The sequence below is a fragment of the Tachyglossus aculeatus genome, chromosome X1, assembly GCF_015852505.1.
Source record: "Tachyglossus aculeatus isolate mTacAcu1 chromosome X1, mTacAcu1.pri, whole genome shotgun sequence".
NCBI lineage: Eukaryota > Metazoa > Chordata > Mammalia > Monotremata > Tachyglossidae > Tachyglossus > Tachyglossus aculeatus.
The window spans coordinates 51,338,645-51,361,943 of NC_052101.1; the positions used below are offsets into that span (position 1 = coordinate 51,338,645).

General features: G+C 45.8%; 1 protein-coding gene across 1 annotated transcript in view; it reads left to right on the plus strand.

Annotated features, from left to right (window-relative positions):
- The first annotated feature begins 230 nt into the window (after positions 1–230).
- The window catches only part of SMAD5 (SMAD family member 5), a 104,473-nt gene continuing 81,404 nt past the window's right edge, over positions 231–23,299 (plus strand). Inside the window, exon 1 of the mRNA XM_038772328.1 lies at positions 231–317. The gene's annotated coding sequence lies outside the window, so the exon portion shown is untranslated. The remainder of the gene's footprint in view (positions 318–23,299) is intronic.

Below are 23,299 nucleotides of genomic sequence, written 5' to 3' on the forward strand. Positions count from 1 at the left end.
CTGTCCCTGTCTCTCCCCTCTCTCTCCCTGTCTCTCTCGCTGACTCCCCGCCTCCCACCCCCCACTTAGCCGCCCCAGCCCGTGGGCTCCGAAGCATTTGTTATCTGATCGCCGGGCTCAGCCGGCGGGGGCGGAGGAGGAATGCCTGGCCCAGGGCTCCACCCCTAGTCTGGCTGTCGCCAGCGAGAGAGACAGAGACAGAGACACAGAGAGACACAAAGAGACACAGAGAGAAAGAGAGAGCAGTAGAAATCACTCGGGAAGGGACCAGGAGAGCCCTACGGAGACATCATGAAACCCCGGTCCCGTTCTTCAAGGTAAAAACCACCCTTTTCTGACCTCGGCTGGACTTTCCGCTTTCCAAACCGCGTTTCCCCGCAGGGCAGCTTTCCGACCGGTGGCAGAGCCGATCCTTAAAACCGACTCGGCCAAACCGGAGCCGGGAGGGGGCCGGGAAAGCCCCCTGAAGGCGGCGAGCGGGGTCAAGGGGCAGCGGGGCCTAGTGGATAAGAGCCCGAGCCCGGGAATCAGAAGGACCTGGCTTCTCATCCCGCCTCCGCCACTTCTCCGCCGGGTGACCTTGGCCAAGTCACTTCCCTTCTTGTAGGATTCAGCGACCTCATCTGTAGAATGGGGATTGACCACGAAACCCACGGGGGACTTGGATTGGGTCCGACCAGATTATCTTGGACCTTACCCCAGCGCTTGATACAGTACCCTGCCATAGTAAGCGCTTAACAAATTCCGTTAAAAAAATCCCCCAAACTAGCAAAAAAAAAACAAACCACAACTGGGCTCGGAATTACCGTTTCCTCGAAGTCCAGTCGCAGAGCGGATTGCCAAAGGCCAGAGGAGAGAACCATGCTCTTTCGGCTACTTGGTTAAACTTATAATATTCTGACTTTCTCGGACCTTGCCCTGGGGAAAGCATTCGGTAGAAAATACAGCCCCCTAAATCGGCGGCAGAAATCCGCTCGACTCACCGAATCCGAGTGCTTTACGAGGAACAAAAGAAAAGCACATTTCGCAGGCGATTGCAGCGCCTTGCAATGCAAAATGTCACGTGTTGTAATGCAGGGCTGACTTCAATGTCCGAAGACAAAGTGTTTCTGTCTTTTTCCCCCCCTTAAAGGCTGTAGCAAAATGAGAGATCTCAGCAAATAAGACTGTTTCCAGCTTTCTGAAAACTTGTCCAGTGAGTGGTCCACATAGAAGTGTGGGTTTCTGGGGTACTCCCTTTCCTGAAATTTTGATAAACATGAATTCTTTGGCAACAGTGATAAAATTATAAGTTGTTTATTGCCTTAAATGTAACACTTTTTCAAGGGCTATTTTTCCAAAGTAACATTCTTTTTTTCATTTGTACAGGTAAAACTACAATTTAGAACAATGCTTCCCTTTTGAAACTGAGTTAAACAGTGATTTATTTTATTTTTTATTTTTGCGGGGGGCGGTAACAAATCAAAAAAAGTGTTTTCATTTTGGAAATTGAATGAATGTGTCAAAAAACCATTAGCTGTTCTTGGAATTTAAGGAAAAAAAAAACAGTAACCAAAACTTTACATCAAAAGTTCAGCAGGAAAATTTCAGCCTTTTGTTAACCGGAATGTGTACTTAGTGTTGAAGACCAGAAAACCTTGGAACAAAAGCATATGGTTCCAGAATATCGTGTAAGCATGAGTTTGGAACATTTTCTCTATAGTAGTGGTCTTTATTGAGTACCTCCTTTCTGGGTACTGTAATGCACTGTACTAAGTGTTTAGGAGAGTACAACAGAAACATTCATTGAATTCCATCGTGTTTATTGAGCTCTTACTGTGTGCAGAGCACTGTACTAAGCGCTTGGGACAGTACAATGCAACAATTAACAGACCATTCCCTGCCAACAAGGAGCATACAGTCTAGGGGCAGGGGGAGATAGTCATCAATACAAATAAATTAAATTACAGATATGTATGTGCATAAGTGCTGCGGGACTGGGAGGGGGGAGGAAAAAGTGTACAAGTCAGGGTCATGCAGAAGGGAGTAGGAGAAGGGAACATGGGGTTTAGTCTGGGAAGGCCTCTTGGAGATGTGCCTTCAATAAGGATTTGAAGGGGAGGAGTGTAATTGTCAGATTTGAGGAGGGGGGCCAGGACGGGGGCTGTGAGCTCCTTGTGGGCAGGGATTGCCACTACTGCTGTATTGTACTTTCCCAAGTGCTTAGTACAGTGCCCTGCACCCAGTAAGTACTTAATAAATACGATTGAATGAAAGCGGCGAGACAAGTAAGATCGAGGCACAGTGAGAAAGTTAGTGTTAGAGTAGTGAAGTGTGCCGGCTGGGTTGTAGGGAAGTAGCAAGGTGAGGAATGAGGGGTCAAAGGGGTGGGGTGCTTTAAACCCAATGGTGAGGAGTTTTTGTTTGATGCGGAGGTTGGATGGGCAACCACTGGAGTTTTTTGAGGAGCAGGGTGACATATCCTGAACGTTCCTGTAGAAAAATGATCCTGGCAGCAGAGTGAAGTATGGACTGGAGTGGGGATAGCCAGGAGGCTGGGAGGTCAGCAAGGAGGCTGATGCAGTAATCCAGGCGGGTTAGGATGTGTGATTGTATGAACATGGTAGCAGTTTGGATGGAGAGGAAAGGGCATATTTTAATGATGTTGAGAAAGTTGGGCCGACAGGATTTAGTGATGGATTGAATATGTGGGTTGAATGAGAGAGAGAAGTCAAGATTACACCAGTGTTACACACTTGGACTTCCCAAGCTCTGCTTGTAATAATAATAATAATAATAATAATAATAATAATAATAATGGCATTTGTTAAGCATTTACTATGCACAGAGCACTGTTCTAAGCACTGGGGGGATACAAGGTGCTCAGGTTGTCCCACATGGGGCTCACAGTCTTCATCCCCATTTTACAGATGAAGTAACTGAGGCTCAGAGAAGTTAATAATAATAATGATGGCATTTATTAAGTGCTTACTATGCACAAAGCACTGTTCTAAGCGCTGGGGGATACAAGGTGCTCAGGTTGTCCCACATGGGGCTCACAGTCTTCATCCCTATTTTACAGATGAGGTAACCGAGGCTCAGAGAAGTTAATAATAATAATAGTAATGGCATTTATTAAGCGCTTACTATGTGCAAAGCACTGTTCTAAGCGCTGGGGAGGTTACAAGGTGATCAGGTTGTCCCACATGGGGCTCACAGTCTTCATCCCCATTTTAAAGATGAGGTAACTGAGGCTCAGAGAAGTTGAGTGACTTGCCCAAGGTCACACAGCAGACGTGGCGGAGCCGGGATTCAAACCCATGACCTCTGACTCCAAAGCCCGTGCTCTTTCCACTGAGCCATGCTGCTTCTCTGCATGGCTTGTACTTCCCAAGCACTTAGTACAGTGCTCTGCACACAGTAAGCGCTCAATGAGTATAGCTTTAATTCTAATTGTTCTGATGATTTGGACACCTGTCTCCATGTTTTGTTTTGTCGTCTGTCTCCCCCTTCTAGACTGTGAGCCCGCTATTGGTAGGGACCGTCTCTCTGTTGCCAACTTGTACTTCCCAAGCACTTAGTACAGTGCTCTGCACACAGTAAGCGCTCAATGAGTATAACTTTAATTCTAATTGTTCTGATGATTTGGACACCTGTCTCCATGTTTTGTTTTGTCGTCTGTCTCCCCCTTCTAGACTGTGAGCCCGCTATTGGTAGGGACCGTCTCTCTGTTGCCAACTTGTACTTCCCAAGCGCTTACTACAGTGCTCTGCACACAGTAAGCGCTCAATAAATATGATGGAACGAACGGACGAAGGAAAGATGGTGGTACCATCTACAGTAATGGGAAAGTCGGGTGGGGTGTGGGAGGAGGCAGGGTTTGGATGGGAAGATAAGGAGCTCTGTTTTGGACATATTAAGCTTGAGGTGACAGGAGGATATCCAAGTAGAGATGTCTTGAAGGCAAAAGGAAATGTGAAACTGCAGAGAGGGAGACAGATCAGGTCTGGAGATATAGATTTGGGTATCATTCTCAAGAGGGTAGTAGAAGCCTTGGGGTCAAATGAATTCTCCAAGGGAGTGGGTGTAGATGGAGAATAGAAGGGGACCAAGAACTGAACCTTGCGGGACCCCATCAGTTAGCAGGTGAGAGCCCAAAGCTCACTCCCTGAACACAGGGCGCTTACTCTCCAATGTGGAATTCACTACCGAATGGCTGGCTAATGAACTCTGCCTGATCCTGCGTTTGGGTTTGTAAGGTTTGCAGGGCTACCCTGACCCTTCTCTTGTAGCCAGGTGAGTGGGCCACTGAGAATTCCCTTTCCAGGATGTCTGCGTATACTCCCTATTGCAAGGAGCTGGGAGAAAGCAGTCTTCTTCCCTCTCTCTGCTTCACTAGTCAATCAGTCAGTGGCATTTATTGAGCACTTTCTGTGTGCAGAAGACTGTGCTAAGTGCTTGGGAGTATGCAACACAGTAGCGTTGATGACTATGATCATGCCCTCAATGTGGTTAGGAGATGGGCATTAAAATAGATTACAAGTGTGGGGAAGCGGCAGAGAATAAGGATAAATGCTGTAGGATTAGGGGTGGGGTGAGTACCAGAGTGCCTAGGGGGTACTGACCCAAGTATATAGGTGACATAGAAGGGAGGGATAAGACAAGAAGTTAGGGAAGGCTTCTTGGAAGAAATCTGATTTTAGTAGGGCTTTGAAGATGAGGAAAGTGGTGGCCACAGGCACAAGGTGTTAAGCTATGGCATGGTTATCTACTTGTAGAGTTATATGCCTCTTACAGGTTACATAATCAATCAATCATTATCAATGGTATTTACTGAGCACTTACTGTGTGCAGAACACACAATATAGTTGGGAGGCACGATCCCTGCCCTCGGGAGACAGCATGGCCTAGTGAAAAGAGCACAGGTCTGAGAGTCAGAGAACCCAGCTCTGCCATTTGTTTACTCTGTGACCTTGGACAAGTCACTACACTTCTCTGGGCCCCTGTCACTTCATGTGTAAAATAGGGGTTAAGACTATGAGCCCCATGTGGGACAGGGACTGTGTCCAACCCAATTATCTTGTATTTACCCCAGTGCTTATTATAGTGCCTGGCACATAGTAAATGTCTAACAAATACCACAGTGGTTCTAATCCCAGCTCCGCTGCTTCTCTGCTGTGTGACTTTGGGCAAGACACTTAACTTCTCTGGGCCTCAGTTACCTCATCTATACAATGGGGATTCAATACCTGCTTTTTTATTTCATGGTGTTCATTAAGTGCCTACTATGTGCCAGGTACTGTACTAAGCACCGGGGTAGATGCAGGCTAAACAGGTTGGACACAGTCCATATCCCACATGGGAGTCACAGTCTAAATAGGAGGGAGCAGGATTTAATCCCCATTTTACAGATGAAGTAACTGAGGCTCAGAGAAGTTAAGTGACTTGCCCCAGGTCACACAGCAGACATTTGGTGGATCCAGGATTAGAACCCAGGTCATCTGACTCTCAGGCTCATGATCGCTCCACTAGGCCAGGCTGCTTCTCCTTCCTACTTAGGCTGTGAGTACTGTGTGGAACAGGGACTGTGTCTGACTCGTCATCTTGTATCTTCCCCAGTGCTTAGAACAGTGCTTGACACATAGTAAATGCTTAACAAATACCATTGTTAGTATTGTTATCATCATCATCATTACTACTACTACTACTACTACTACTACTACTACTACTACTACTGCTACTACTATTACTTCTCTGTGTGCTCAGCACTGGAACATAATACACAGAAGAGAATTAGACAAGGTCTCTGGCCTTAAAGAGGCTCAGAGTCTTGGAATAAGTGGGGAAAGAGGACCGGCGACAGATTCATATAGAGAAAATGAAACAATTAAAACACAAAATCCATATAAAAGACAAGGACAGGAATATGTTAGCCACTCAGTGTAGTACTCTGCCTAGTAGAGGCTCAAAAATATTCATTGACTGTATTCTCCCATCACAGTAGGCAGTCAGCTTGAAGGGAATCATCTCCCATTCTCCACTCCAGCCAGGCATGTGGAACAGGGGCAGGGTGAGGGACGTGGGTAGAAGGCTTGAGGGGACCCTTCTCTTTGTACCCAGGAGAGAATGGAGGTAGGGCCCTCTGACTTGAAGTGTAAAATAGAAGTGTATGTGAAGGAATGATTAATTAAAGAGTCATAACCATGATTGTTGTTTTCAAGGACTTTCTAAAGTCAGAATATGTGCGTTAGAGTTTCTTTTCTTTTTTAAAGGTATTTGTGAAATGCTTTCTATGATCCTGGTACTATGTTAAGTGCTGGGGTAGACAGAGTCCATGTCCCACATGGGGCTCACAGTTTTAACCACATTTTACAGATGAGGTAAGTGAGGCATAGAGAAGTTAAGTGACTTGCCCAAAGTCACAAAGCAGATGAATGGCAGGGCCAGGATTAGAACCCAGGTCTTCTGTCTCCCAGGCCCATGCTGCTCTTTCCACTAGGCTATGCTGCTCATTTCATTCTTCCAACCCAAATCTTCAGATACATCCAATTGGGGTTGCTTAAAATCCCAGACTCCTGAGAATGTCACAGTCCCACAAGCAACTAGGATGGGTGCCCTGAGGAAGCCAGGAGCAGAAATAACACAGCATGAGTGTCTGCAGCTGATGATTTTAGAAATCTGGAGTATTGGGCTTTACCTGTCTCTTTCCAGTTAAGGCCGCTTCAGACCATTTACATCATCTGGACAGTTGCATGTCTTGTACTATTTTGACCAGAGAACCAATTTAGCTCATGAATCTAGGGTGCTTGCATATCTAATTTTGTCTCTTTGCCCGTTTTGAGAGGTGCTAACTTTAGATTAATACGCAAGATGTCCTAGACTACCAGGAGTGCAAATTGCTTTTCTGACACTGTCCCTGTTAAGCACTTAGTATGTGTCAAGCACTGTGTATGTGTTGGAGTAGATACAAGATAATCAGGTTGGACCCAGACCCTGTTCCGTATGAGGCCCATAGTCTAAGTAAGAAGGAATCCCCATTTTATAGTTGAGGAAACTGAGGCATAGAAAAGTGAAATGACTTGCCCAAGGTCACACAGAAGGCAGAGCCGGGACTAGAACCCAGGTCCCCTGACTCCCAGGCCACTCCTTCCACTAGGCCATGCTGCTTCTCTTTTTGCTCAGCAGTCCATTAGTTGATAATATTTACTGAGCCCCTTCTGCATGCAGACAGAGCCCTTGGGAGAGTGGAATTAAAGAAGAGGCTTGGCTTGGCTTGTTTTATTGTTATATTGTACTCTCTCAATATAACAGCTCAGTATGGTGCTCTGTACGCAGTAAGTGCTCAGTAAATTCAATAGACCGACTGACTGACTGACCTGCAAGAATCTTACAACCCGTAACCCATTCTTAAGTGGTTAGCTGAGAAAGAAAGAGCCCTCACTCTTACCAGTGTCTCTATCTCCTTCTCATCTGACCCCATCCCTGCTTCTTGGGAAGTGTCTGCAATGTTTGGGAGGGCCAGAAAGATTGAGGTCTTCTGCACCCTCAGACAGCGGTTGCTATTTGCTGCCTTGTGGCCTTTCATGTGAGACAGGCGCATTGTCTCCCTATTGAAAGCTAAATCACTAAAACTCACGGCTTGTGGGAGGCAGAAAAAACGTTTTCATTTTTTATTTTTTGAAAATAATGCCCATCTCTGATGCAATAGCATTTCATCCTCATGGAGGTTATAGTTTACAGGCCGACTGCACGAGCTTCTACTTTGGAATTGAAATCAAAGGGGCCCCAGCCTATCCTACTGAATGTTGGGGAGTTCAGGGCCTGCTGCGGTGTGAGGCGGTCGACAGCCTCATCATTCTGGCATGGTCACACCCACCCTGCACACCTCCGCAGTCCACTGGGCCGGTCACTAGTCCGATGACCCCCAAACTAGCAGTCACTCCCACCGTAGCCCAAGTTTCCAACCGAAGGAAGCTACCAGAGGTTTATTTGAGGTGACATTGTAACTATTGTGCCTTTTGTCTCTGCTGTTCAAACTGTATGTAAATGATGAGGTTGCATTCTGGGGTGGTCTCCACCCAAGGCATTTTGGAGCTGGAAATTTCTGATTTTCTGATTTTCAAAGACCAGGTGAATTAGCTTGTCAGTGGAGTCATTACGTGAGTAAATCTGTAAGAGCAAACTCATAATGCGACATTTCTGAAGTCTGGTTTTTTGAAAAACTAAAATGAGAAAATACCAAAGGTTTCAGATTGGAAAGAAGTCTGGCAGGAGAGGCTGTCATCCGAAGAACTACAAACTGGATCTTTTAATTCATTTCAATCGAATGGTCTTCTTTCCTCCCTCTAGTGTCTTCCTTCCTCCCTCCCCTCTCCCTTCTCTCTTCCCTCGCTCTCTCTCCTTTCCACCTTTCTTCCTTTTTCCCTTGCTTCATTCCTTGAAATTGTAACTTTTCCTCTTTGGATGACAATTTTCCTACAATCCTAGGCACTAGGTAGAGCTGTATAGTGTTTTGTTTACATGTTTTTGGCTCTATTATGAGCAATTTTCTCAGGAAACTAATTCCAGATGTGCTGAGTGGTTTCTATGGAACTCTGGGAATTAATACTCATGAATCATGGGGTACTTGTTTTCCTTCTGAATAGGATCAGAGGTTTCCTGGTAAATTCTTCTCACTTTTTTTATATATCGTTCCAGTTTTGCCTCTTCCAAACTTAAATTCAGAGTAGATTCTTACCTGTTTTCAGTGATAAAGACCAGAAATATACTCAGTGCTGCTAGAATGTATGTCTTCACCACTCCTCTCAAGGGCCAGGATCAGTGTCTAATGTTTTTGTTTGTTTGTTTTAATGGTATTTTTTAAGTGGATGCTATGTGCCAAGCATGGTACTAAGCACTGGGGTAGATACAAGATAATCTGGTTGAACATAATCCATGTCCCACATGGGGCTCACAGTCTTAATCCTCATTTTACAGATGAGGCAGTTGAAGCACAGAGAAGTGAATTGACTTTCCCAAGATTACACAGCAGACGAGTGGCGAGCTGGGATTAGAACCCATGTTCTCTGACTCTCAGGCCTGTGCTCTTTTCACTAGGCCATGCTGCTTTTCGACCGTGTACTGTATATATCTGTAATTAATTTATTTATATTAATATCTGTCTTCCCCTCTAGACTGTGAGCTCGTTGTGGGCAGGAATGTGTCTGTTTGTTGTTGTAGTGTACTCTCCCGAGCGCTTAGTACAGTGCTTTGCACACAGTAAGCACTCAATAAATGTGATTGAATAAATGAATGAATACTGTATCCCAAGGTTTACTGCATGGTTCAACGCTTTAGCATGTAGTAGGTGTTTATTGAATATGCTTACTACTACTACAGTGTTCTGTGACTAATTATGGTATTTGTTATGCACTTACTATATGCCAAGCACTGTTATGAGCGCTGGGGTAGATACAAGGTCCCACGTGGGGCTCATAGTCTTAATCCCCATTTTACAGATGAGGTAACTGAGGCACAGGGAAGTGAAGTGACTTGCCCAAGGTCACACAGCAAAGTAGTGGAGGCGGGATTAGAACCCACGTCCTCTGACTCCCAAGTCCGTGCTCTTTCTCCTAATCCACAGGTCTCGACAGCAAAATTAGTGAACACTCTTCATTCACTCATTCAATCATATTTATTGAGCTCTTACTGTGTGCAGAGCACTGTACTAAGTGCTTGGAAAGTACAATTTGGCAACAAATAGAGACAGTTCCTATCCAACAACAGACAAAGCATGCCTCTCTGAATCAGTGGGACACGGTGTCAGAAGAAATAATTGTGCATGAGCATATGACATTAATTCATTCATTCAGTTGTATTTATTGAGCACTTACTGTGTGCATGTACTAAGCGTTTGGAAAGTACAGTTCAGCAACAAAGACAATCCCTGCCCACAGCAGGCTCACAGTCTAGAATGGGGGAGACAGACATCTAAACAAGTAAACAGGCATCAATAGCATCAATATAAGTAAATAGAATTAGAGATATATTCACATTAGAACAAGTAAAACAGGCATTAATATAAATAAATAAAATGATAGATATGTACATATATACACAGGTGCTGTGGAGCTTGGGGGTAGAGCAAAGGGAGTGAGTCAGGACGATGGGGAGGGAAGGGGGAGCTGAGGAAAAGGGGTGCTTAGTCTAGGAAGGCCTCCTGGAGGAGGCATATCAGATACATGACATCAGATACATGGCGAGTACTACAGCACGAGTTCTCCTTAATGTGGTTGTAAGGGTGCCACTCTTGTGTTCCAGCAGACCTGGGACAGGATGTATGTTTCTATAATATTGAAATTATTAAGTGCTTACTGTGTCCCTAGCACTGTACTTAAAACTGGGGTAGATACAAAATACCCATGTCAGACGGAGTCCCTCATCCACATGGGCCTCACTGTCTAAGTAGAAAGAAGAACAGGTATCTTATCCCCATTCTTACTGTTGAGGAAAGTGAATTACAGAAAAGTGAAATGAAAAGGTGAAGTGACTTGCCCAAGGTCACATAGTGGGGACGTGGCACTTCTCTGTGCTTCATTGCCTCATCTGTAAAATTCATTCAATTGTATGTATTGAGCGCTTACTGTGTGCTGAGCACTGTACTAAGCACTTAGGAGAGTACAGTATAACAATAAACAGACACGTTCCCTGACCACAGCAAGCTTCCAGTCTAGAGGCCTGGGGTTCAGTGACTAGGGGACTGGGCGTTTTCCCCTTCAGCTCTTGGCACCCACGGATGGGGCTCTTTGCGGTTACAGAGGAGAGGTGGCAGAGGTAGGATTAGAACCCAGGTCTTCTGATTCCCAGGCCGGTGCTCTTCCCACTAGGCCACACTTCTGAGAACAACATGGCAAGGAGGATCCTGAAATAAAACTAAAGTGAAGCTATTCCCCACAAAATTCACCCTCCTTGCTGACCTCCCAGCCTCCTGTCTCTCCCCACTTCAGTCTATATTTCACTCTGTTGACGAGATCATTTTTCTACAGAAATGTTCAGGATGTGTCACCCCCCCCCCCTCAAAAAACTCCAGTAATTGCCCATCCACCTCTGCAACAAACAAAAACTCCTCACCATTGGCATTAAACCACTCCACTACATTGCCCCCTCCTACCTCACCTCGCTTCTCTCCTTCTACAACGCAGCCCACGCACCTCATTCCTCTAGTGCCAACCTTCTCATGGTGCCTCCATCTTGCCTGTCTCGCCACCGACCCCTAGCCCACATCCTGCCTCTGGCCTGGAATGCCTTCCCTCCTCAAATATGATAGACAATTTCTCTCCCCCGCTTCAAACCCTTACTGAAGACACATCGCCTCTAAGAGGTCTTCCCAAGCCCCACTTTTCTTCTTCTCCCACTCCCTTCTGCGTCACCCTGACTTGCTCCCTCTGTTCTTCCCCCCTCCTAGCCCCACAGCAGTTATGTACATATCTGTAATTGTATTTTTTATATTGATGTCTATCTCCCCTCCTGTAGACTGTAAGCTCATTGTGGTCAGGGAATGTGCCTGTTTATTCTTGTATTGTACTGTCCCAAGTGCTTATTACAGTGCTCAGCACACAGAAAGCACTCAATAAATACGATTGAATGCATGAATGAATGAAAATTGTCTTACATGATACTCCTGGCTCTGTTTTAAAACTGCCTTTGCCCCTTCAGGAGGATTCAAATAAGGCCATAAATTGCCACCGTTTAAACACATGAGTGACTCCTTCCTCAGCACTTCCCTCTCTAAATGCTGGGCGTCCTTGACCCTTGAAGAGCAGCAAAGGAGGGACTATCCCACAGTTAATCAATCAATCAATCAGTGTTATTTATTGAGTGCTTACTATATGCAGAGCACTGTACTAAGCACTTGGGGGAATGCAATACAACAGAATTAGCAGACACGTTCCCTGCCCATCACGAGCTTACAACTCTTGAGGGGGAGAGAGATATTAATATGAATAAATAAGTAATTTATAAGTCTTCCCCTTTGATTCCCATCAGCTCCAACTCCTGCCAGCGGAACTTGGGGAGAAAAGGCAGCTCAGAGTGAATTTGGGGCATCAGAGTTCTAGTTCAGCTCTGCCACTTGACCCTGGGCAAGTAGCTTCTAGGCCTCAGTTTCCTCATGTATAAAATGGGGGTGAAATATCTGCTCCCTCTTTCCCCTGCAAGATCCATATCCTAACTGATTATCTTGTTTCTATCCCAGGGTTTAGTTCAGTGCTTGCCCCATAGTAAGTGCTCAATATTATTCCACAAGGATTATTATTTTAATAGCTGAATTACCCCCATCAGAGGATGATTTTAAAGCATTTCCAGCCTTTCCCACTTTTGAAGTGACTTTCATGTATGTAGTTTGTACAACGAGTGGCTTTTGTAGATCACATAGGTAGCTTTGCCTGCGTGATTCTAAACAGTGTGTTAGGATTCAGATGGTTTCTAAAACCAGTAAGACCATTCCCCAACTGCCCTCATCAATGAGACGAGCTTCAAATGGACAATTCAGTCCACATCTCCTCCTCCTCAAGAACCTCCAGTGGTTGCCCATGCACCTCCACATCAAGCAGAATCTCTTTACCATCGGCTTTAGGGCACTCTATCAGCTCTCCCCTTCTACCTTTCCTCACTGATCTCTTATTACACCCCAGCCCACACCCTTCATTCATTCATTCAATCGTATTTATTAAGTGCTTACTGTGCGCAGAGCACTGTACTAAGTGCGTGGGAAAGTACAATACAACAATAGCATCAGCTTGCTCACTGTACCTTGATCTTGTCTAGCTCACCACCAACATTTTTCCCACATCCTTCCTCTGACCTGGAATTCTCTTGCCCTCCATATACAATAGACCAACCCTCTCCCCACTGATTGCTACTCTCCCCACCTTCAAAACCTTATTAATGTCACATCTGCTTCAAAAGGCCTTCCCTAATTAAGCCCTCTTTTTCCCAACTCCCTCTCCTTTCTGCATTGTTGTTACACTTGGATCTGTTCTCTTTGAACAGTTGATATTCACCCCACCTTTAGCCCCACAGCACTTATGTACATACCTGTAATTTATTTTAAAGTCTGTTGCCCCTCTAAACTGTAAGCTCACCATGGGCAGGGAACGTGTCTACAGACTCTGTTGTATTATGCTCTCCCAAGTGCTTACTATATAGTACTCTGCACGTAGTAAGTGCTCAGTAAATACCCCCAGGCAATTGATTGATTGCCAAAAATGTACCCTGAAATAGTCCTATGGTATGACCTTCTACAAGCTCCTTGCAGAGTGAGATTGTATCTTGTGTTTCTGGGGTACTTTTTCAAACATTTAGTGTATTCATTCGATTGTAATTATTGAGTGCTTACTCTGTGCAAAGCACTGTTCTAAAAGCTTGGGAAAGTACAGTACAGCAATAAAGAGAGACGATCCCTCCCCACAATGAGCTCACAGTCTAGACAGGGGAGACAGACATCGATACAAGATAAATAGACATCAATATAAATAATTAAAATTACAGATACATACATAAGTGCTGTGGGGTGGGGGGAGGAGGGTAGAGTCAGGGCGACACAGAAGGGAGTGGAAGATGGGGAAGAGTGGGGTGTAGTCTGAGAAGGCTTCTTGGAGGAGATGTGCCTTCAGTAAGGCTTTGAAGAGAGGGAGAGTAATTGTCTGGAGGATTTGAGGAGGGAGGTCTTCCCAGGCTAGAGGTAGGACATGGGCCAGTGGTCAGTGGCAAGGCAGGTGACACTGAGGCACAGTGAGAAAGTTAGCACCAGAGGAGCGAAGTGTGCGGGCTGAGTTGTAGAAGGGAGGTGAGGGAGGAGGGGGCAAGACAGTGGTATAGTATATTGCATACTTCAGGTATTCAGTAAATAACATGATTACTATTATTACTACTACTAGGTTTACATGATTGCTGCGTCTTTTCAGTGTGGATAGAGGCGAGAAAAGAGATAAATTGTCCATTATGTATTGAATTACTTATTTTGACTACTGTATTGGTAAATAATAATAATAATAATGATGATGGCATTTATTAAGTGCTTACTATGTGCAAAGCACTGTTCTAAGTGCTAGGGAGGTTACAAGGTGATCAGGTTGTCCCATGTGGGGCTCACAGTCTTAATCCCCATTTTACAGATGAGGTAACCAAGGCACAGAGAAGTTAAGTGACTTGCCCAAAGTCACACAGCTGACAACTGGCGGAGCCGGGATTTGAACCCTTGACCTCTGACTCCAAAGCCCGTGCTCTATCCACTCAGCCACGCTGCTTCTCATTTTCTCATACTAAATATTTGTAGTCTGTCTCCCCTGTGAGAGTATAAACTCCTTGTGGGCAGGGAATGTATCACTTCTTAGTTTTGTACTTTCCCAAGTGCTCAGTACAGCACACAACACCCAATGAGTGCTCAATAAATACTACCACTAGAAAATGGGCATGCCAGACCATTTAATTGCATCAATGTGGTATCCATATACGGGACAGAAGGCTACAATAAGAACAGAATATGGAGAAACTGATTGGTTTCCCATTAGTAAGGATGTAAGACAAGGATGTATCTCATCGCCTTACCTATTCATCCTTTATGCCGAATTCATAATGAGAAAAGCCGGATTGGATGAAGACGAGCGGGAGTAAAGATTGGAGGAAGGACATAAACAACTAATGTTATGCTTATGATACCACCCTACTATCAGAAAGTGAAGAAGATTTAATAATAAGGTCTTATTATTAAAAGTTAAAGAGCAGAGCAAAAAGATGGACCTGCATTTGAATGTCAAGAAGACAAAGATCATGACAACTGGAAGTTTTAACACATTTGTAGTGGATGGAGAGAAGATTGAAATAGTTGACAATTTTTCTCATCTGGTATCAATAAGAATAAAGGAACTAGTAGTCAAGAAATACGCCAAAGATTAACTTTAGGAAGATTTGCTATGAAGAGCCTGGAAAAAAATCCTAAAACGTGCAGATGCCAGAAGAATACAAATTGTCAATTCTATGGTGTTTCCAGTGACAATGTATGGATCTGAAAGCTGGACGGTGAAAAAACAGGATAGAAAGAGCATCGACTCTTTTGAAATGTGGTGTTGGAGAAGGCTTTTGTGAATACCATGGACTGCCCAAAAAGTAAACAAATGGGTTTGGGGGCAAATTAAACCAAAGTGGTCTTTTGAAGACCAAATGACTCGACTTAGATTAGTCCATTTTGGACACATCGTCAGGAGGACTAATTCTCTGGAGAAAGACACTAGTGCTAGGAAGAATCCAGGGAAAAAGTGGAAGAGGCAGACCAGCAGCTAGATGGATAGAAACCGTAACAATGATAACGGAAGAATCGTCAGCCAAGTTACGGATTATGGCAGAAGATAGGACATTCTGGAGAAAATATATCCATAGAGTCTCCATGAATTGGAAATTACTCAACGGCATTTGATAATGATAATAATGCTACTAGAGAGGGGTTTCCATCAGTGAACCAATAGTATTTTTTGGATGCCTGTTGTGTTCAGAGCACTGTTCTAAACACTTAGGAGGGTTCACTAGAGCTGGTAGACAAGGAGATTACCCTCTAGCTGGGGAGACAGACAATAAAATACAGGAGATAAAAGTGGATATATATATATATATATACATGAGTTAGTGCTTAGGTAACAGGGCAGGTAAGATAGGTACAAATGTGCTGCAGGAGGCTTGTTTGTACTTAAGTCCTTAGGTAGCATTGAAGTGATGAGAGACAGTGGGAGAAATATGAGCAGAGGAGATTATAAATTAATCTACTGGAGGAAATGGGATTTCAGAAGGGCTTTGAAAATGGGGAGAGCTGTGTTGTGTTGAATTTGAAGTGGGAGGGAATTCCAGGAAGTGGAGCAGTGTGACAAGAGGTCAACAGCGGAAGAGACAGAAATGAGGTATGGTGAGTAGAGGAGTAATAATAATAATAATATTTGTGCTATTAAGCGCTTACTGTGTGCCAAGCATTGTACTAAGTGCTGGGGTGGATACAGGCAAATCAGGTTAGACACAGTAGATTTCTCGCTATCTGTAAATCATTTTTGTCCATGTATTTCCCCCAGTAGAGTATAAAGTCTTAGAGGGAAGGAAATATGCACCTTGCTTCTGTTGTGCTCTCTGAAGCACTTAGTAAAGTGCCCCAAACTCAGTAAGCATTCAGTAAATACCACTGACTGATTGAATCTCTGTGGGTAAGATGAGGGCCTAGGTAATAATAATAATAATAATAATGGCATTTATTAAGCGCTTACTATGTACAAAGCACTGTTCTAAGTGCTGGGGAGGTTACAAGGTGATCAGGTTGTCCCACGGGGGGCTCACAGTCTTAATCCCCATTTTCCAGATGAGGTAACTGAGGCCCAGAGAAGTTAAATGACTTGCCCAAAGTCACATAGCTGACACATAGCGGAGCTGGGTCTAATCATAGTGTTGAATATTATTATGTCATGAAGTTATCAGTTCCATCAGAAACTCTAACATTATTGATCTGATCCTTCTGGTCCCTGGCTACCTGAGTCCACTGTGGCAACAGTTTTGGGTGGGGGTGAACAAGCTACCAGGTGCCAGGGGATTTGGGAAGGAGTCACAGGAAGCAGTGTGGTCTAGTGGATAGAGCACAGGACTGGGACTCAGAAGGACCTGGGTAATAATAATAATAATAATAATAATAATGATGATGGTATTTGTTAAGCACTTACTAGGTGCCAAGCACTGTTCTAAGCGCTGATCCTAAACTTGCCACATGTCTACTGTGGACCTTGGACAACTCACTTCATTACTCTGTACCTCAGTTACCTCATCCATAAAATGGGGATTGATTCATTCATTCAATTATATTTATTGAGCGCTTACTGTATGCAGAGCACTGTACTAAGCACTTGGAAAGTACAGTTCGGCTACAATCCCTACGCAACAATGGGCTCACAGTCTCGAAGGGGGAGAAAGACAAAACAAAAAAAGTAGACAGGCATCAATGGCATCAAAATAGATAAATAGAATTATAGATACATACACATCATTAATAAAACAAATAGAGTAATAAATATGTACAAATATACCCAAGTGCTGTGGGGCCAGGAAGGGAGTAGAGCAGAGGGAAGGAGTAGGGAAGATGAGGAGGGGAGGAGGAGCAGAGGAAAAAGGGGAGCTCAGTCTAGAAAGGCCTCCTGGAGGAAGTGAGCTCTCAGTAGGGCTTTGAAGAGGGGAAGAGAGCTAGTTTGGCAGATGTGAGGAGGGAAGGCCTTCCAGGTCAGAAGTAGGATGTGGGTTAGGGGTTGACAACTGGACAGGCGAGAGCGAGGCACAGTGAGGAGGTTAGCAGCAGATGAGCGGAGTGTGCGGGCTGGGCTGTCGAAGTAGAGGAGGGAGGTGAGGTAGGAGGGGGCGAGGTGATGAAGAGCTTTGAAGCCAATAGTGAGGAATTTTTGCTTCATGAGAAGGTTCATAGGTAACCACTGGAGATTTTTGAGGAGGGGAGTGACATGCCCAGAGTGCTTCTGTAGGAAGATAATCCGGGCAGCAGAGTGAAGTATAGACTGAAGCGGGGGGAGACAGGAGGATGGCGGATCAGAGAGGAGGCTGATGCAGTAATCCAGTCAGGATAGGTTGAGAGATTGAACCAGCATGGTAGCAGTTTGGATCGAGAGGAAAGGGCAGATCTTGGCAGTGTTGTGGAGGTGAGACCGGCAGGTTTTGGTGATGGATTGGATATGTGGGGTGAGTGAGAGAGTGGAGTCAAGGATGACCCCAAGGTGGCGGGCTTGTGAGACGGGAAGGATGGTAGTGCTGTCCACAGTGACGGGAAAGTCAGGGAGGGGACAGGGTTTGGGAGGGAAGAGAAGGAGCTCAGTCTTGGACATGTCTTGGACGTGGACAGTCTGGGATTAAGACTCTGAACCCTATGTGGGACAGGGACTGTGTCCAGCCTGATTTTCTTGTATCAACCCCAGTACTTAGTACAGTGCCTGGCATATATTAAGTACTTAAGTATTGAGAAGCAGCATGGCTTAGTGGAAAGAGCACGGGCTTGGGAGTCAGAGGTCATGGGTTTTAATCCCAGCTCCGCCACTTGTCAGATGTGTGACTTTGGGCAAGTCACTTAACTTCTCTGTGCCTCAGTTCCCTCATCTGTAAAATGGGGATTAGGACTGTGAGCCCCACGTGGGACAACCTAATCACCTTGTATCCTCCCCAGAGCTTAGAACAGTGCTTTGCACATAGTAAGCACTTAACAAATGCCATCATTATTATTATTACTATTACTTGACAGATAACATTAAAAAAGGAAAAGCTACAGTCGGAGCCTTCTGGAAGTTGCCACTTGCCCGGGGGACCTTTTTCCAGGTGGGGATCAGTCCAGGGACATAAGGGGTGGGGAGAATGCTGGGCCACTGGTGTGTCTTTACAGAAAGAGAAATGTGAATACACAAAGGGTTTCCTGGTGATTTGCGGCCCCCAAGTAGAACTAGGGGCTCCACGTTGTCCGTGCTGCCCCATATGCTTTGCTCCTTGAGGAACGGCTTCAGCTTTATACAGCCCATGAGTCGCTGGGCACTTCCAGTGGGGTGTCATAATAATTATACTTATGGTACTTGTTAAGTGCTTTCTACGTGTCAAGCACTGGACTAAGTGTTGTGGTAAGTGCAAGATAATCAGTTCCACGTGAGGCTCATTCCCATTTTGCAGATGAAGGGACTGAGGCACAGAAAAGTTAAGTTACTTGCCCAAGGTCATACAGGAGACAAGTGGTGGGGTGGGGATTAGAACCCCAGATCCTCTACCTCCTAGACCCGGGCTCTTTCCACTAGACCAGTCTACTTCTCACACTGCATCATGTTGCCCAAAAGGGGCAACACCCTATATTTGTATATCTCCCTTCCTTCCCAAACTCCTAGAACGAGTCGTCTACACTCGCTGCCTCGAATTCCTCAATGTCAACTCTCTCCTTGACCCCCTCCAATCTGGCTTCCGTCCCCTACACTCCACCGAAACTGCCTTCTCAAAAGTCACCAATGACCTCTTTCTTGACAAAGCCAATGGCTCCTACTCTATCCTAATCCTCCTCGACCTCTCAGCTGCTTTTGACACTGTGGATCACCCCCTTCTCCTCAATACACTATCCAACCTTGGCTTCACAGACTCCATCCTCTCCAGGTTCTCCTCTTATCTCTCCAGCTGTTCATTCTCAATCTCCTTTGCGGGCTCCTCCTCCCCCTCCCACCCCCTTACTTTGCACATAGTAAGTGATTAACAAATGCCATCATTATTATTATTACTATTACTTGACAGATAACATTAAAAAAGGAAAAGATACAGTCGGAACCTTGCCCTTTGCCCCGGGGACCTTCCTCAAGGGTCAGTTCTTGGTCCCCTTCTGTTCTCTATCTACACTCACTCCCTTGGTGAACTCATTCGCTCCCACGGCTTCAACTATCATCTCTATGCTGATGACACCCAAATCTACATCTCCGTCCCTGCTCTCTCTCCCTCCCTCCAGGCTCATATCTCCTCCTGCCTTCAGGACATCTCCATCTGGATGTCTGCCCACCATCTAAAACTCAGTATGTCCAATACTGAACTCCTTACCTTCCCTCCCAAACCCTGTCCACTTCCTGTCTTTCCCGTCACTGTGGATGGCATTACCATCCTTCCCATCTCACAAGCCCGCAACCTTGGTGTCATCCTTGACTCCTCTCTCTCATTCACCTCACACATCCAATCCGTCACCAAAACCTGCTGGTCTCTCCTCCACAACATCACCAAGATCCGCCCTTTCCTCTCCATCCAAACCGCTAACTTGCTGGTTCAATCTCTCATCCTATCCCGCCTGGATTACTGCATCAGCCTCCTCTCTGATCTCCCATCCTCCTGTCTTTCCCCACTTCAGTCTATACTTCACTCTGCTGCCTGGATTATCTTTGTACAGAAACGCTCTGGGCATGTCACTCCCCGCCTCAAAAATCTCCAGTGGTTGCCTGTCAACCTATGAGTCAAGCAAAAACTCCTCATTCTTGATGTCAAGGCTCTCCATCTCCTCACATCCTCCTACTTCACCTCCCTTCTCTCCTTCTTCAGCCCAGCCCGCACCCTCCGCTCCTCTGCCGCTAACCTCCTCACTGTGCCTCGTTCTCGTCTGTCCCACCGTCGACCCCAGGCCACATCCTTCCTCTGGCCTGGAATGCCCTCCTTCTACACATCCGCCAAACTAGCTCTCTTCCTCCCTTCGAAGCCCTACTGAGAGCTCACCTCCTCCAGGAGGTCTTCCCAGACTGAGCCCCCTTTTTCCTCTCCTCCTCCCTGTCCCCCCCGGCCTGCCCTACCTCCTTCCCCTCCCCACAGCACTTAATAATAATGATAATGATGGCATTTATTAAGCGCTTACTATGTGCAAAGCACTGTTCTAAGTGCTAGGGAGGTTACAAAGTGATCAGGTTGCCCCACGAGGGGCTCACAGTCTTAATCCCCATTTTACAGATGAGGTAACTGAGGCCCAGAGAAGTTAAGTGACTTGCCCAAAGTCACACAGCTGACAGTTGGCAAAGCCGGGATTTGAACCCATGACCTCTGATTCCAAAGCCCATGCTCTTTCCACTGAGCCACTCCGCTTCACTTGTATGTATTTGTACAGATTTATTACTCTATTTATTTTACTTGTACATATTTACTATTCTATTTATTTTGTTAATGATGTTCATATAGCTATAATTCTATTTGTTCTGACAATTTTGACACCTGTCTACGTGTTTTGTTTTGATGTGTCTTCCGCTTCTAGACTGTGAGCCCATTGTTGGCTAGGGACCTTCTCTATATGTTGCCGACTTGTTCTTCCCAAGCGCTTAGTACAGTGCTCTGCACACAGTAAGCGCTCAGTAAATACGATTGAATGAATGGGTACTTCTAGTGGGGTGTCATAATAATAATACTTATGTTATTTGTTAAGTGCTTTCTATGTGTCAAGCACTGGACTAAGCATTGTGGTAAGTGCAAGATAATCAGTTTCACATGGGGCTCACAGTGTGAGTAGGAGGGTGAACAGGTATTGAATTCCCATTGCGCAGATGAGGGGACCGAGGCACAGAAAAGTTAAGTGACTTGCCCAAGGTCATCATCATCATCATCATCAATCGTATTTATTGAGCGCTTACTGTGTGCAGAGCACTGTACTAAGCACTTAGGAAGTACAAATTGGCAACATATAGAGACAGTCCCTACCCAACAGTGGGCTCACAGTCTAAAAGGGGGAGACAGAGAACTAAACCAAACATACTAACAAAATAAAATAAATAGAATAGATATGTACAAGTAAAATAAATAAATAAATAGAGTAATAAGTATGTACAAACATATATACATATATACAGGTGCTGTGGGGAAGGGAAGGAGGTAAGATGGGGGGATGGAGAGGGGGACGAGGGGGAGAGGAAGGAAGGGCTCAGTCTGGGAAGGCCTCCTGGAGGAGGTGAGCTCTCAGTAGGGCCTTGAAGGGAGGAAGAGAGCTAGCTTGGCAGATGGGCAGAGGGAGGGCATTCCAGGCCCGGGGGATGATGTGGGCCGGGGGTCGATGGCGGGACAGGCGAGAACGAGGTACGGTGAGGAGATTAGCGGTGGAGGAGCGGAGGGTGCGGGCTGGGCTGGAGAAGGAGAGAAGGGAGGTGAGGTAGGAGGGGGCGAGGTGATGGAGAGCCTTGAAGCCCAGGGTGAGGAGTTTCTGCCTGTTGCGTAGATTGATTGGTAGCCACTGGAGATTTTTGAGGAGGGGAGTAATATGCCCAGAGCGTTTCTGGACAAAGATAATCCGGGCAGCAGCATGAAGTATGGATTGAAGTGGAGAGAGACACGAGGATGGGAGATCAGAGAGAAGGCTGATGCAGTAGTCCAGACGGGATAGGATGAGAGCTTGAACGAGCAGGGTAGCGGTTTGGATGGAGAGGAAAGGGCGGATCTTGGCAATGTTGCGGAGCTGAGAACGGCAGGTTTTGGTGACGGCCTAGATGTGAGGGGTGAATGAGAGAGTGGAGTCGAGGATGACACCAAGGTTGTGGGCTTGTGAGACGGGAAGGATGGTAGTGCCGTCAACAGAGATGGGAGAGTCAGGGAGAGGGCAAGGTTTGGGAGGGAAGACAAGGAGTTCAGTCTTTGACATGTTGAGCTTTAGGTGGTGGGCAGACATCCAGATGGAGATGTCCTGAAAGCAGGAGGAGATGCGAGCCTGGAGAGAGGGGGAGAGAGCAGGGGCAGAGATGTAGATCTGGGTGTCATCAGCGTAGAGATGATAGTTGAAGCCGTGGGAGCGAATGAGGTCACCAAGGGAGTGCGTGTAGATCGGGAACAGAAGGGGACCAAGCACTGAACCTTGGGGAACCCCCACAGTAAGAGGATGGGAGGGGGAGGAGGAGCCTGCAAAAGAGACTGAGAATGAACGACCGGAGAGGTCGTACAGGAGACAAGTGGTGGAGCGGGGTTAGAACCCCAGGTCCTCTACCTCCTAGACCCGGGCTCTTTTCATTAGATCAGCCTACTTCTCACACTACATCATGTTGCCCAAAAGGGGCAACACCCTATATTTGTAAGATGCTTTCACTTTCCTGAAGTGCTCCCTTTATTTTCCCTCACGACATCCCTACAAGGGAGGGAGAGGTGGATGATAATTAGCCCTGTTTTACAGCTGAGGAAACTGAGGCCCAGAGGTGTTAAAAAACTTGCCCCAGGTCACACGAAAGGCCAGTGGTAGAGCTGGAACTAGAACCCGAATCTCCTGGCTCCCAGACTTGAGCTCTTTCACAAGGCCTTACTACCTCCCAGTAAAACTTCAACAAAACATCAACCACTGACCTCTTGCTCCATGAATCGGTGGTATTTATTGAGTGCTTTCTGTGTACAGAACACTGTACTATGCACATGGGAAGGTACAATACAGTCAATCGATCAAACAACGGTATCTATTAAGTACTTAACGTGTGCAGAGCACTGTACTAAGCACTTGGGAGAGCGACAGTGTAACAGAGTTGGTAGACATGCTCCCTGCCCACAGAGAGCTTAAAATCTAGAGGATTGACAACAGAGTCAGTCAGGGGGAACACCTTCTCCCTTCATACCTGACAGATCACAATTCTCCCTATCATCAAAGCCTTTCTGAAATCACATCTCTTCCAGCACGGCTTCCCTGCCTATGTCTCATCTTCACAGACCATTTCTCCCTAGTGCCACTTCAGCACTTTCACCCCACCTAAGCCCTTAAATACTCACAATATCACAGTAATGCTTACCTTAATAACTGCATTCCCCTCTCAGG